We start from the raw sequence: 14232 nt of genomic DNA on the forward strand, positions 1-14232 counted from the left end.
TGCAGTGCCGACTCTCCCCTCACAACACTGAGTTCCCCGACAGTGTACATATGCCTCAGATGGAGAGACAGGGAGACAGGCCTAAGAAACTGGAGCTATTCACAGCATCCAGTCCTTGAGTCTGACAGTGGGTCTCGATGCTAACTGTTCATTCACATGATCAATGAGACAAAAGAACAAACTGAATGGCCGTGGCCCACGTTACAGTAGCCAAGTCTGAAAGCCCCGGTTTTGTATGCTGCCTGGTTCAGAAACACGAGCCCAGAGCAGTGACTTTTCAAGCATGGCCTCGCAGCACCAGCAATATCAAAGAACTTGTCAGAGCTGAGAGTTCTCAGGTCCTGATCAAGCAGCACTGCATCAAACACTCTGGAGCCAGAGCCCAGAGACTCGAGTTGTAAGATGTCTTCCAGTAATCCCCAGCCATCAGAGTGAAAAAAACACAAGCTTAGAATGTGCCTTTGTTCACACGTGGCCTAAAGAGATGCCTGCATAACCCGGCAAGGAGGATGGCTGGGGGTGGGGGTGGCGGGAGTGTCACAGAATCTGCTCACAGATTTGAGTCCAAATCCCTCATCTGTTGTTTTACTAGTGCCAAGACCCTGGGAAAATCATTCAGGCTCAGTTTCCCTGCACGGGACACAAATATTAACAGTATCTACTTCATTGGGTGGTTGGGATAAGTGAATGGAAATAAATAGAATAAAATAGTGCAAGGTGTGTTCCAAAATACTCGAGAACTTATGTGGATGGTAAGTTTGCTGTTATTGTCTTCAGAGAGCTGACCAGTGGCCAAGAGACCAGGAAGAAAGCTTCATAGATGGAGGAGACTGAACATCCAAAGCAGAGTTTTGCTTCCTAACTCCTCTTTAGGCCCTTCAGGGATGAGGCGGTAAGTCACTCATAGCATTGTCTTTGAACTGTGGCTAGGCTGACACCACAGGGCTAGAGCGTTGACGTGGTCACCTGGGCCTGAGCACAGCTGGGATGGGGAAGGGGAGAAATAGGAGGCGCCATCCTAACCCCTACACCAGCGGTCTCAAAACAGGAGCCACACAAGAAGTACCTGCAAGGATCTTGGGAGGTTCTTAAAACACACACTGATGGCCTACATCTCCAGAGCTTGGACCTAGTGTCTAAGAACCTGCACTTCAAGCAAGTCTTCGTGGAATGCTCACATAGATCAACCACATTCACTATTCTATATTGAAAACAGTGGCAGTTTGCAAACTGGAAAGGCAGCTGAGTCATGAACTATGAATGTTCAAGAAATGGAGAGCTGTTCTTTAAGACTTCAAGAACTATTCAGGTTCACCCCAGAATAAGACAGATCAGTTTTAGTCCTGTGTTTGGAAATGTTTTCACTGGAACTATAGGTCCCTGTGCAGAGGACTGGAGGGGCAGAGAAGATGGGTGAGGAGTTAGTTCATCAAGTCCCCAATCCACTGGCATCTCCTACCCAACCCCAAAAGTGGACATAGGCCAATTACTTAGAAGATTCAGAGTTAAACTCATTAGTTTAAACTCATTAGCAATAAAGATCTTCAGGTCAGAGACCAGACTTCAAGATCTTTGCATTGCATATCTTGTTCTGTCCCACACAATGAGTATAAGAGTCCTTGTTTCCAGAGTGGAAAACAACAGTGCCTAAGAACTGCTGGTACTAGATACCCACATTCTGAGATGAAGTAGAAAAACAAGGATGAATTCTCAATGTCATGAGTTAGAGAGGCCGCAGTCCCCATTCCAGCCCATAGCAAGCTCTTAGCATGTGCACAAATTTACTAGAAGGGATGCTTGGAGCAGATTCTACCCTGTGTCCTCAAGGTTAATTCTGGCTACTACACCTAACACAAGGTCTAAGGGACACAGCCTGGGTTTGGCCTGAGAACTATCAGAAGCAGATGTTAACCAAATGATTATGGGGGGAGGGGCTGGGAATGGGTATGTCCAAGTCTGTTCCCTTCTACCTGCCTTGGCTTATTCCTTGGTTTTTGGTTGTTTCCTAGCCCTCAGTCAGGTAGACTCTCTGATGCAGAACCACAGCCTGGGAATCCTGTGTCTGTGTGTCATGTGATTGGGTAGGAGCAGAGACTGTTCATGACTAAAGTGCAAGGAAAATGAAGTTCATCCCATAGGGAGACCGGGAGAAACCTGGAAGGACAGGGTTCAAGTATCTGAAAGATGGTCATTTGGAGGAGAAGAAAAATAGCAATCCAGTTTTCCAGAGTCACACAGCTAACAGGCGCTATAGAGGGTCTCAAGACACTGCTAAGCTTCTTCGCTTTCTTTGCCTTGCTCTGTCTGTTTCCTACAACTGGAGGCCAGCCTCTTCCATCTTTGGCCAATAGGAAGACAGACTTTGCACTGTTGTAGGTATACAAAGGAAATGCATTCCCCCAGGTGACAGTGATCTCTCTATGCCAGAAGGTGTCAAGAGGAAGATTGGAACAGGACAAATTCCTGACTTCAGAGTCACTGGGTCTTAGATACAGGCTGGGAATGAAGATTTTTAAAAGCACTGTTGGGGAATCCCTTGTGACATTAGGAAATTCTGGGGTCTCTTTCAACTCCAGAACGCTATGGCTGTACATTGTCCATGCTGGTGATAATAGCACCAACTGGGTGTTGACTATGACTCAGAACCAACAAATTACAAATTCTTCACAAGGACCCTACCCTAGGAAGGTACTATTACGGTCTCCATTTTGCAGATGAAGAAATGACAGAGAAGGCAAGTTTCCCATCCAAGGTTGTGCCACAAGTACCAGAGGCACCAGGGGTGCTAACTAACTGGCTGCAGATCTCTCCTAGCAACTGGACAGTAAGCTAGAGCACCTATAGAAAGTGGTCCAAAGCATCATACCCACAACACACTGTGAGCAGAAGCTGCCTGCCACTGTTCTCCCAAGTAACAGAACCGTCCAACAGACTCTTAGACCAGTAAGAACCACAAGAGTGTGAGAACTCTCAAGGCATTTGTTGTGTTATTTTTTGTTATTGCCTTTGTGGGGAGGGCAAGGTCAATCCCTATACCTTGCATGTTGTGTTCAAATATCAACCACTGTGAGGTCTAGAATCCTCACCAGGAGTGACATTTTAGTGTACAACCCTATGTCTTTGCTTCCTCTCTTGGGGCCAGTCTCAAGGTTCTATGAGGGCTCAACACAGACAACGAGATATTTCTCTATCATAAGTACTGAAGGCAAAGGGGACTGTTTCATGCCAAATACCTGATTACACTAAGGCTCTCAAGGAAGCTGATTGTGGGGAAAGTGGTGGGAACAGTGCAATCCTTTTGGTCTTGGTCTATCTCCCTCTATTCCCCCTTTTCTCCCTTTCTCCTTCTCCTCTCTCTCCCTCCCTTTTCCCCTTCCACCCACTCTATCTCTCCTTTCCCCCCTCAATTGAGAAAACCCAGAAAAGATAAACCAGTTACAAAAGACATCCTCATTTTTTCATAGTCCAAGGTAGTTAAATTTAACCTGTGTGTAAGACATAGCTAAAATCATCTGTGTAGAGCTAGAAGTTGAAGGACGAACCCCAGTTTGCTACCTGTGGTGGTTTGAATAGGTATGGCCCCCATAGACTTATATGTTTGAATGCTTGACCCATAGGGAGCAGCACTATTAGGAGGTGTGCCTTGTTGGAGGAAGTGCATCACTGTGGGAGTGGGCTTTGAGATCTCATATGCTTAAGCTATGCCCAGTGTGGGATACAGTTCACTTCCTGTTGCCTGTGGATCTAGATGTAGAACTCTCAGCTCCTTCTCCAGCACCATGTCTGCTTGCACACTGCCATGTTTTCTGCAATGATGCTAATGGACTAAACCCTGGCTGAGGGTTTCTACTACCTCTTCTAGGCTGATAGTCCAGTGAACTATGAACTTAGTTAACGTCTCAATTTCTGGTCCTTGAGCTGAAAGACTAGAGCTGTTGTGGGATCAGTGTGTCTCAAACCACTTATTGTAGCACCAAGATGCTGCTGAACTGGTAGGAGGCATGAGGGATGCTCCTCTCATCCTCTGTCAACAATCAATGCTCAAGTTGACAGAGTATAATTTGCAATCTCCTGGCCAAGGTAAATTACAAATGGACCTATTGTTTTATAAACCTGAGACTTAAGTGGATGGCTGTGGCCTCAGAGTATTGCTGCCCAGCCCAAGCCCACCCAAGGACTGCTAAACATCTTCCTTAGTGTTAGAGTATTCCCTGGGGCTAGAGTCCTTGAACTAACCTCTGGCTCTGCCCACAGACTAAGAAGCTGCCTCCATTTCCTGTCCACTCTGGGATCTGACAAGGACTCTCAGAGAACCAGAAACTCTGCCAAGTGCCTTTCTGAGACACAAGCTATACCAGACATGGATGGCAGAGGTCTGGGTGGAATCTGGGCCCCTCATATCAATGTCTGATTCATAACAGTATTAAATAGGCTTGCTTGTCAAGTATTGGCCCTGACTGTCCAGGACTCTGAAAGATAACATTCAGTTGTGAGGACAGGTTTGGTGAGTGTTCCATAGCCTGAAGCCTTGAAGTTAGAAAGCTCTGGGTTCTTGGGCCTCAGGGAGATAGTTCAGTAAACGCTTGCTGTGTGAGCCTGAAGACTTGAGTTCAATCTCCAGAAACAATGTGAAAAACAAACAAGAACATAAAACAGTGGCATGTGTCTGTAATACCAGGGCTAGGAAGGTGGAGACAGGCCAGAAAGTTGAGCCAGACTCCTGAGCTCTGGGTTGGCAGAGACACTTTCTCAAAATACAAAACAAACAAACAAGACCAAAACCAAAAACATGTAATGTGATTGCGGAAGACACCAGACTAGACCTTTGTCTTCTACATGCATGTATACTCTGCCACCCAACAGACACATGTCCGTACACACACACACACACACACACACACACACACACACAGAGAGAGAGAGAGAGAGAGAGAGAGAGAGAGAGAGAGAGAGAGAGAGAGAGAGAGAGAGAGAGAGAGAGATGCTCACGTGTGTGTGAGCATTCTATGCTTATAATTCTGCTTCCCTCATTCTCATTCTGGCTTTGGAGCCTGGTGCATGTTACCTCAGCTTTCTGAGTGCAGCTTCTTTTTCATGGTTCAGATGGCTGCAGAAATCACACCATGTGTGTTGACAGCTTAGCAGAGAGTCTAGCTTTGTACATGTTTGTATTTGTTCTTGCTGCTGCTGTTGAGGACTAGGTCAGCTCCTGGATTGTTCCTGGACTGCTTTACAATATGGTGAGTAAGAAAAGAAGTAGGAAAAAAAATCAAGAAAGAAAAAGAGAGAAAAAAAAAAAAGGTCAAGGCGCCCAGTCACTCTCACAGCTGTGGGACGCTTGCTCACTAGCTTCAGATTCCAGGCCAATCCTCGTTCTACACTTCCTGACTAAAGCCCCAGGCGCAACATAATAATACAGTGTGTGCTCAAGTTGGTTATTCCCAGTGCCCTGATTCACCGTTTCTCCCAGAAGCTAAAAAGTATATACGGCTTTCAAGAGATCCGAGCCAAGGCTTCCCTCATCTCCCCTCCACACTCCCATAGCTTATGGCAGACAAAAAACACCTAATAAATCAGTGCATATTATGAGTTCCTTTATGCTGACTCAGACAGACAACTTCTTGGCTCCTACCTGAGCTAAGAAAAGACAAGACTGAGAATTCCCTGGACCTTGCTTTCCTGAGTCATGATTAAATGAAAAAAAAATAAATAAATAAATGTGAATCTGCAGTGAGAGATGGCTCGCCAGCATGCCAGATGGAGAGGTCAGGCCCAGTGCTAGGCACCGTGAGCTATAATGACAATCAAACGCAGGAGGTGAGTCAGGAGGGATCAGTGGGTTTTAAACTGTATTCTCCAGGTTTTACAACAGTGCTTAAGGGGGTGTGGGGGTGGTGAGGTGTTGAAAATGTGGGGTCCTCCACCTGCCCACCTGCTCTCTCAAGCTACCCACTACACCTCTCCCTGTTCTATCTGTTCTCTGTGTTACCATGTATGGAGTGCGGCCAGGGCACTTAAGTTACTGATGGCTGTAAAGCCCTTGAGAATTTTTGAAGGCATTTTCTGCAGGACAGGCCTAGGATCTTATTAAGCATGCAAAGGCAGATGCCAATATTGATTGTCCTAATGGGTTCTGGCACAGGAAACACACTTAGAGTTAATTGCTGTCTGAACCCTTTTGAGCCAGCACAAGAGCTGGCCAGGCCTGGCACTTCCTCAAGCACCTACTTACAGGCACTGGGATAAAAGTCTAGCACCCTAAGGGGTGGGTGCTGCCCATCAAACATCTTAGAGAAGGGTGCCTTGTGGCCTGCACATGGCAAATGAAAAGGGTTTTCAGGCATGTCTGCGGCAGCTTGCACACCATGAGCTCTAGACACCTGGATGTCTTTACAAACATGTGCAAGAAGTGCATGGTGCATCCACCCTGCCGCCTTTCTTCAAGTGTGCATATGCTCACAGCATGGTGGCACCCAAGGATGAATGCAAAGTTGGAGTGCTTGCCTGTTACCACCACACTTGAAGCATAGCAAGTGCTCTTTCAATTTCTATATCTTCAACTGCGAAGCAGCAGCATTCACTGTTCTTAAGGAGCGAAGTTCAGAAAGGAACATATCTAGACAAAAGGGGAGGTTTGTACACATTCAGCTCCCCCCCACACCCCACAGGGTTTCTCTGTGTAGTCCTGGCTGTCCTGGAACTCGCTTTGTAGACCAGGCTGGCCTTGAACACACAGAGATCCGCCTGCTTCTGTCTCCAAGTGCTGGGATTAAAGACGTGTGCCACCGAGGCCTGGCTCACAGCCATTTTCAAAGTCACTGTGTTGTGGTAACTACCTGACACATTAAAGCATTTCTGGTCATTTTCATTTGTGATAAGTATCTTTTTTTTTAATTTTTGAGACAGGGTTTTTCTGTGTAGCCCTGGCTATCCTGGAACTCACTTTGTAGACCATCAGGCTTGCATGGAACTCACAGAGATCTACCTGCTTCTGCCTCCCCAGTGTGCCGCCACCACCCAGTAATCTTGCCATTCTTATAGACACATCTGAGAAGAATAATTCCACAGGGCAGAGGAAATTTCTGTTAACAGCAGTTACCCATTTGGGCGCCAGGTCTGGAAGTAACACTGAGTGTCAAACTGGGAGCCAAAACAGGCCGAGGGAGCTGCTTTGCTGATGGCACTTCCGTCTCAAGAGTAGCATGAAGAATTATTTATTTCCTTTCAGTTGCTAGGATGTATAAATACCAGAAACTTCTATCCTTTGAGAGATTCACCACATGGAAACTCTTTTCAAAGGAATTTATAAATCTATGCACGTAGCACACAAGGATCACATGCAGCCTCGAACTGGCTGTCATCACATTCTTGATGGCCCTGAAGGCTCAATCAGCCTGAGTTCCACAGATATTTTATTAGCTACAGGAATTATGTTTTGAAGGAAGACATCAGCTTATCTTTTCCAGGGAGCAAGGCAGCAGACAGAGTGGCAGCTCACAGCTCCTGTTACATCTCTTATCTGTGCACACTCCAGTTGTGGAGGATGGTTGGGGAAAGTGGGGGCTCTCAACCTACCCAGCCCTGAAAATTCAACACACCTGTAATCTCACAGCTGCCTGTGGCTGCCACTACAAGACAGATGCCTGTGTTGGCTTCCCCACAGTCTGGAAAGAGCAGTAGAATGTGGCACAGTTGCTTCTGGGTATCAAAAATATAATTACAAGCCTGGGAAAATGAATCATTGTCATTTAATGGAAATCTCTAGACTAAATGTGCTTGCTAACATAAACTGGACTTGGATGCCTCCATTGAACAGAATGAAAGGAAAGGGATGAATGAAAAATCTTAATTTAAAGTGTTTATTATCAATTCATACAGTGATTTGTGAATTCTATAGGAGTTCCTTTCTCCTCTTCCTCTTCCTCCTCCTCCTCTTCCCCTCCCCCTCTCCCCTACCTGGTTTTTTATGTAGCTAAGGTGGTTTCAAACTCACGATGTAACTGAAGCTAGCCTTGATCCCCTGATCCTCCTCTGTCCATCTCCCAAGTGCTAGGATTATAAGTCTGTGCCACCATTCAAAGCTTTCTATAGGAAATTCCCACAGAAAGAATTTTTTTATTGAAAGGATACTATAAATTCTTAAATATGTTGAAGGATGAAAAACGATGAATCAAAATCAAAATGTTTTACATGTGCTGCTGTAGCCCCCACCCCATATTACCTCTCACCAGGTGTCTACCCCTCCTTTGGAGACAGTAGAGGTAACAGCCTGGACCTGAAACAGCTCTGCTGCTTTACTCCTGTGTGATCTTGGGTAACTCCCTAGACTTCAGCAGCCTCAGCTTTAAAATGTGGTGATGACAGTTCCAAAGTCACAGGGAGGACTAAATGAGTGAATAGTTTTGAGACACTCACATAGTCTCATGTGAGTACATGTCACATTCACACACACACACACACACACACACACACACACACACTCAAATGAGCTGCTACAACTCCTATTATTAGCATGACATTCATTGGATTCTCCTGTCATACCCTTCCTCCTCCAGGATGTCCTCAAATCCCCCTATCAGCGACACTGATGGGAACATTTAAACCCAGAGATGCCATCATCAAGACATTCTAGGGTTTTGTTAATTGTTGACTTGGATTGACATCTTAAATGGCTTGAACCTCACCTGGGAAGTCCACTCTGAGAGGCTGGAAGAGACTACATTAAATGAGAAAAGGAGTCTTGGGGCAAGGGTTACTTCGTTACTTCAAAAGGGTTCAGATGCTAGAGGGGCCTCTGGGGTATGTGCTGCTCAAATGCAGGTGCTTTGCTCCCCAGATGTTGGTATAGGGAAGGAGAGATTATAGCACCTGTGAGTAGAGCTATAGCTGACTCTAAACACCCTACAATGCACATGACAGCACCCCTCCCCCATGAAACCCTGTGTTACACTTCGATAGAAGCCCATCACAGGGGCCTGGGAGGTGGTTCAGTGATTAAGAGCATACACTACTCTTTCAGAGGATCAAGAGTTCGGTTCCTAGTACCCACATCAAGCAGCTCATGACCACTTATTACTTCAGCTCTGGGAGATCTGACACCCTCTTCCAGCCTCTGCAGGAACCCATACCCCTACACATACATGTATACATATAGACACAGATACATATACACAAAAATAAATAAATGAACAAGCAAATTGTGCTGGCTAGTTTTATGTCAACTTGACACAAGCTAGAGTTATTTTGGAGAAGGGAACCTCAATTGAGAAAATGCCCTCAGCAGACTGGCCTATGAGCAAGCATGTGGTGCATTTTTTTTTTTTTTTTCTTTCTTGATGATTGATGGAGGGGAGGTCCATCCCGCAGGAGGTGACAGCACTCCTGAGCTGGTGGTCCTGGGTGCCTAAGAAATCAGACTGAATTTCAGAAGATTAGCACCCCTCCATGCCTGCTCCATCAGTTCCTGCCTCCTGCCTTGAGTTTTGCCCTAACTTTGCCGGAAGATGGGCTACAAGGACTAAACTGAAATAAACCTTTACCCCCCAACATGCTCTTTGTCATGGCATTTTATTATAGCATAGAAACCCTTAACTAAGACACATATACTCTCAAAGCAAAACACAAAAGGCCCACCACTCGCTCTTCATGTTGGATGTCCTAGTAATGTTGGCCACCCAAGAGCTAATCCAGCTTCCCAAAGCACCTCACCTACTTCTGAAATGGCTTGTGCAGGGTGCTTCTTCCGGAGTACAAGGGTTTATTAGAGTACACTCTCTGGAGACTGAAGACCTGCCATGGTCTTCCAACACCCATACAGTTCTCAGCTGAGCAAAGACCAGGAGGTTAACACCACCAGTCTTTTTAATTCACTCACTGAGGCATACATACATGGGAGGCCCTGAGCCCACAGAGATGTGCCTGTCTAAAAACCATCTGATTTCTTCCCCATCCTCTCTCTCCTACGCTTGTGACCCAGTGTTCCCCTTCTCAGTAGATCCCTTGACCATCGCTCCTACTGCTCAAGCTAGAGACCTAGGCGATGTCCTCCACTTCTGTTTTTAGTTTTTTTCTCTCCCTTTGAGATAGTCTCCCTCGGTAGGCCAGGCTGACCTTGAACCCAGGGCAATCCTCCTGCCTCAGCTTCCCATATGCTGGAATTACATTCCCGAGTCTGCACTCCTGGCCCCACTCCTTTTTCTACCCATCACATCCACACACAGGCAGATTCTGTCATTGATGTTAAATGCCCCCTCTCCTCTCTCCTGCCACTGTCCTCACCTGACAGAGTAGCATCTAAATCACCTCACTTGCATTCTTGACCATTGCTAGTTAATTCTCTACACAACGACATGAGTCATCATTTTAAGAATTATTAAAACCTATCATCCTTAATATCCTTTGATGGAACCCACTATTGCTTCAAATGAACTTCAAATCCATTACAATGTTCTGCAAAGCCTTGTGTTGGGTTCTAAATGATGGTCCTTTGCCAGCAGCACTACCTAGAACTGGTCTGAGGACCTTGAACTTTCTGGATCTGAGGCTCTGGGGTGGGGCGGCCATCAGGTATGTTTTTAGTACTCCTGACACATGCTGGAGCTTGAGAACCAAAGCTTGATGGCCTCGGATGCTGCCCATCCATCCATGCTCATGGTCTTTCCTTATTTGTCCTACTGAGTCCACCCCAGGCAAACAAACTTCCTGCCAGTTCTTTGTACAAGCCATGATCTCTTCTCAGGTCCTAGCTTATGATACCTCTGACCACTCCTGCAAGTATAGCTTTCTACCTCTCTATCTCTATGGCTAGAACCAGATGGTTTTCTAAAATCTCCAAATTCCCCATCACTAGACACCTGCTGTGTTTGTTTTCTAGCTTACTTGTTAGGCTTAGAATTCTTTACCTGTCGGTAGGAGTTAACAGGCTAAGGACCATGCCTCCTTTTTTCATTAATGTGTATACAACTGCTATGACAATGCTTGATGTAGACTAGTTATCAATAAATTAAAGGCAGGGACAGATTAACAACCTTAAGGTACTTTCTTTCAACCACAAGTAGAAAGAGAAAATGCATGGTTTGTGCTCTGACTCCAAATCTTTACGGGCTTTCTCCCTTAAGCCTGGGGATGGCCTCAGTCTTCATGCAAAGAGGAGGGGAGGGGGGTCTCTGCCGGACACTGCTAATGTTTCACAACCACTTCTTCCCACGCAAGACAGTTGTTAGTGAGGATCTAGAAGGTAACTCAGCAGTTGGACACAGAACAGGGCATGCCACTCAGTTTCAGGTGCCAGAGAGTGTTCTGATGTGGATGCTTGTGTGTCCGCTGAATTACGACCTTGAAATTGTCACCCCTAGGATGTGGCTGTAGTAGGCTGGGAGCCTTGAGAGATGGTTATGCCATGAGGGTGGGGCCTCATGAATGGACTACTCCCCTTATATGAGAGACCCTGAAGAAAGGGAGTCCCTCCTTGCTTTGAACCATGTGAAAATACAGGTTAGGCGGGGACAATACTCCAGTCACACTTCGTTCAACATTAATCATGTTTCAAGAAGCCAAGCAAGTGGTGGGCCTGGGCAAAGGGAGACATGTAGACAAATTCCACAAACAGCTGCCAACATGGCCCTCCGAGGAATCTTTAATTTTCTAGTTTGCATTTTAAGTGTTTTGTTTTCAAGCAGTTTTATATTGTCATGCATTAGCCTTCATAGCAACCCTATGAACATTGTCCTCACTTTCCATAAGAAGAAACCGAAGAGTTTTAAGCAGTCGTTTGCTCAAGATCATCCAGCCTGCCAATGCACAGGCAGAACTGGAAAGGAAGTCTTTGGAAATCCATAGTCTACACTCTATACTTCTATGCTAAGCCACTTTGCATAGAGAAAAAAGAAAACACAGAAGAAAGACCTTACACTGTCAGGGCGGGTTGTCTCTTTCCTCTTGAAGTGCAGTTGGCCACTTCAGGCTCATATTTGACTTCTAGAAGGTAGAAAATAAAAGCTTCCTGAAATACTTGGATCATTGGTCCCTCCAGATATGGCACCCCTGCTCTGCAGGAGTGGGGGCTGGGGGACTTTCTACATTGGAGCTTCTCTCAGAATGGGCTGGTCACTGTATTCCCTGAAGGGATATGCTCCTTCTTCAGCTGGTCTGCTGAATAGGATAGAGAGTAGTAGCCAAGAGTCCTGTCATCAGGCCTTCATGATCAGCCTGGTGAGTGGATGTCCTGGAATCGGCTCTATTAAAGCCCACTTTATTAGTTACGAACAAGAGCTAATAAAACATGTCAGGAAGTCTCTGTGAGCTGTAAAAACACTTCCAAAGGTCACTGCCAACACTCTGGACTTCAATGACTTTTTAAAGGAAAAGAAAACAAAAGCAGGGTGCTAGGATTTCAAAACACATAGTAGTGATCACAAATGGCCTAGAGGGGCTGACAGATCCATCCCACAGCAGCTGTTGAATGAATCAGGTCTAGGAGTCATGAAGAAAGGATCCAAAAACCTCAGTGTGGCAGAGAGGACAGTGGGAAGGGAAAGCAGGACATCCCAGGTTTGATCACAAATGAAGATGGTCATCATCCCTCAGTATCCTAGGAGACTATCTTCTGAACCTCTGCAGATCCTAAAGGCTGATAGTGTTCAAGTATCTTATAAAATGGCATCACATCTGCATGGATCCCATGAAGATCCTGTATGAAGTTCGAGTCACTCGTATATTACATATAATACCTAATATAATGCAAAAATTATGTAAATAGCTGTATTGTTTAAGGGAAATACCTGTGCATGTTCAAACAAGTGTAACTATTATTGATCTGACCACATTCTCCTCCACGACTAGATGAGTCTACTGATCCAGAAAGCTAACTGTGTTTGTTTTGCTTATTTACGTTTGATTGGAAGTCATCTATCAATAACAGTTATATCTACTTATACATCCATTGCCTACAATAGACCCCTTTACAAGCAACAGAGTATGTGGCACATAAATGATTAATTTCAGATTAACCACAGTGGATCAGACATTCTTCTTAATATATGATCTTTCATATTATAAAGGAAAATAAAGTTTAAAATTTTTTTCATTTTATTTTATGCATATGGATGTTTTGTCTGCAAGTACAACTGTGCACCATGTGAGCAGAGCCCGAGGTGTCTGAAAGAGGGTGTTGGATCCACTGGGACAGTTGTAAGCTGCCATATTTGTGTTGGGAATTGAAGCTGGGTCCTCTGGAAAAGGAGCCAGTGCTCTTAACTGCTGTTGACTGCAGTTCCACAGTTTAATTTTTAAGAGAAGACAAACATAGAAAGGAGGGGGAAAAAAATCACATCATTTTAAAGCTGGCACATGGTTTGATGCCTACTGTTTAATTCTTGTGTCAGGAGTCATACTTTGACATCTGGGTGTCTCAAGACAAGTGACTGCAAGCCACTGGTTCCACGGGGTTGGAAATGCGATAATCACTGAGGTTCCATTTACTATATTGTTCAGAGAGCCCAGAAGAGAAGATACAATAATATCTTTTATCCTGTATTAGGATAAAATTTGAGTCTTGAAATCTGTGCTTTGTTTTGGGGGTGATGGGTAGGTCACCTGAGGATCCCAAAGTCTTGCAGAAGTGGCAGGACTCCTGAATGGAGAGATGATGGCCAAGGGATGCAAAGCTTCAGTTAGACCAGAGGACTAAGCTCCACAGACCTGCTGCACAGCACAGTGGCCAACGATAATGGAAAGAACATTTGGAATTCCTAACAGAGCTTCGATAATTTTCTCGCTACAAAAATGCTAAGTAGGAGGCTGACGGATGTGGTAATGAACTAGATTTAAGCATTCCATGGATATGATGGTGTATAATCAAAATATATATAATTTTACTTGTTGATCAAGTAATTATCTTTTAAAAAGAGGTCACTATCCCAGGCAGAGTGAGGCAGGTTCTCGCCCGCCCGTCCTGGGGCACACTGCATGTGGCCGTCTCTCGACGTTTATTTCAGACCTCAGTAGGGAGTAAAGGTGAGTCAGCATGTGCTGGGATTAGTCAGTAACTGGAGACGCAGCCACAGGGCAGAGCCGCTCCTTCCATTCTGCATTCCTGTCTTTTCCTTCTCCTCCCCTATCTGTGATCAAGATGATAGAGGAATACAAGAGCCTGGGTGTGGAGCTCGGGATAGAACTCAGTGGCAGAGTCTGTGCCCAGCATGCCCAGAGTGCCTGGCTCTGGGTTCGATCCTG

At 45.4% G+C, this 14232-nt stretch overlaps 1 protein-coding gene across 1 annotated transcript in view; it reads right to left on the minus strand.

Moving 5' to 3' along the window:
* Positions 1-14232, minus strand: part of Mob3b (MOB kinase activator 3B) — a 193295-nt gene that overhangs the window by 51014 nt on the left and 128049 nt on the right. The window lies entirely within an intron of this gene.

Source organism: Onychomys torridus, chromosome 2 (genome assembly GCF_903995425.1).
Source record: "Onychomys torridus chromosome 2, mOncTor1.1, whole genome shotgun sequence".
Taxonomy (NCBI): domain Eukaryota; kingdom Metazoa; phylum Chordata; class Mammalia; order Rodentia; family Cricetidae; genus Onychomys; species Onychomys torridus.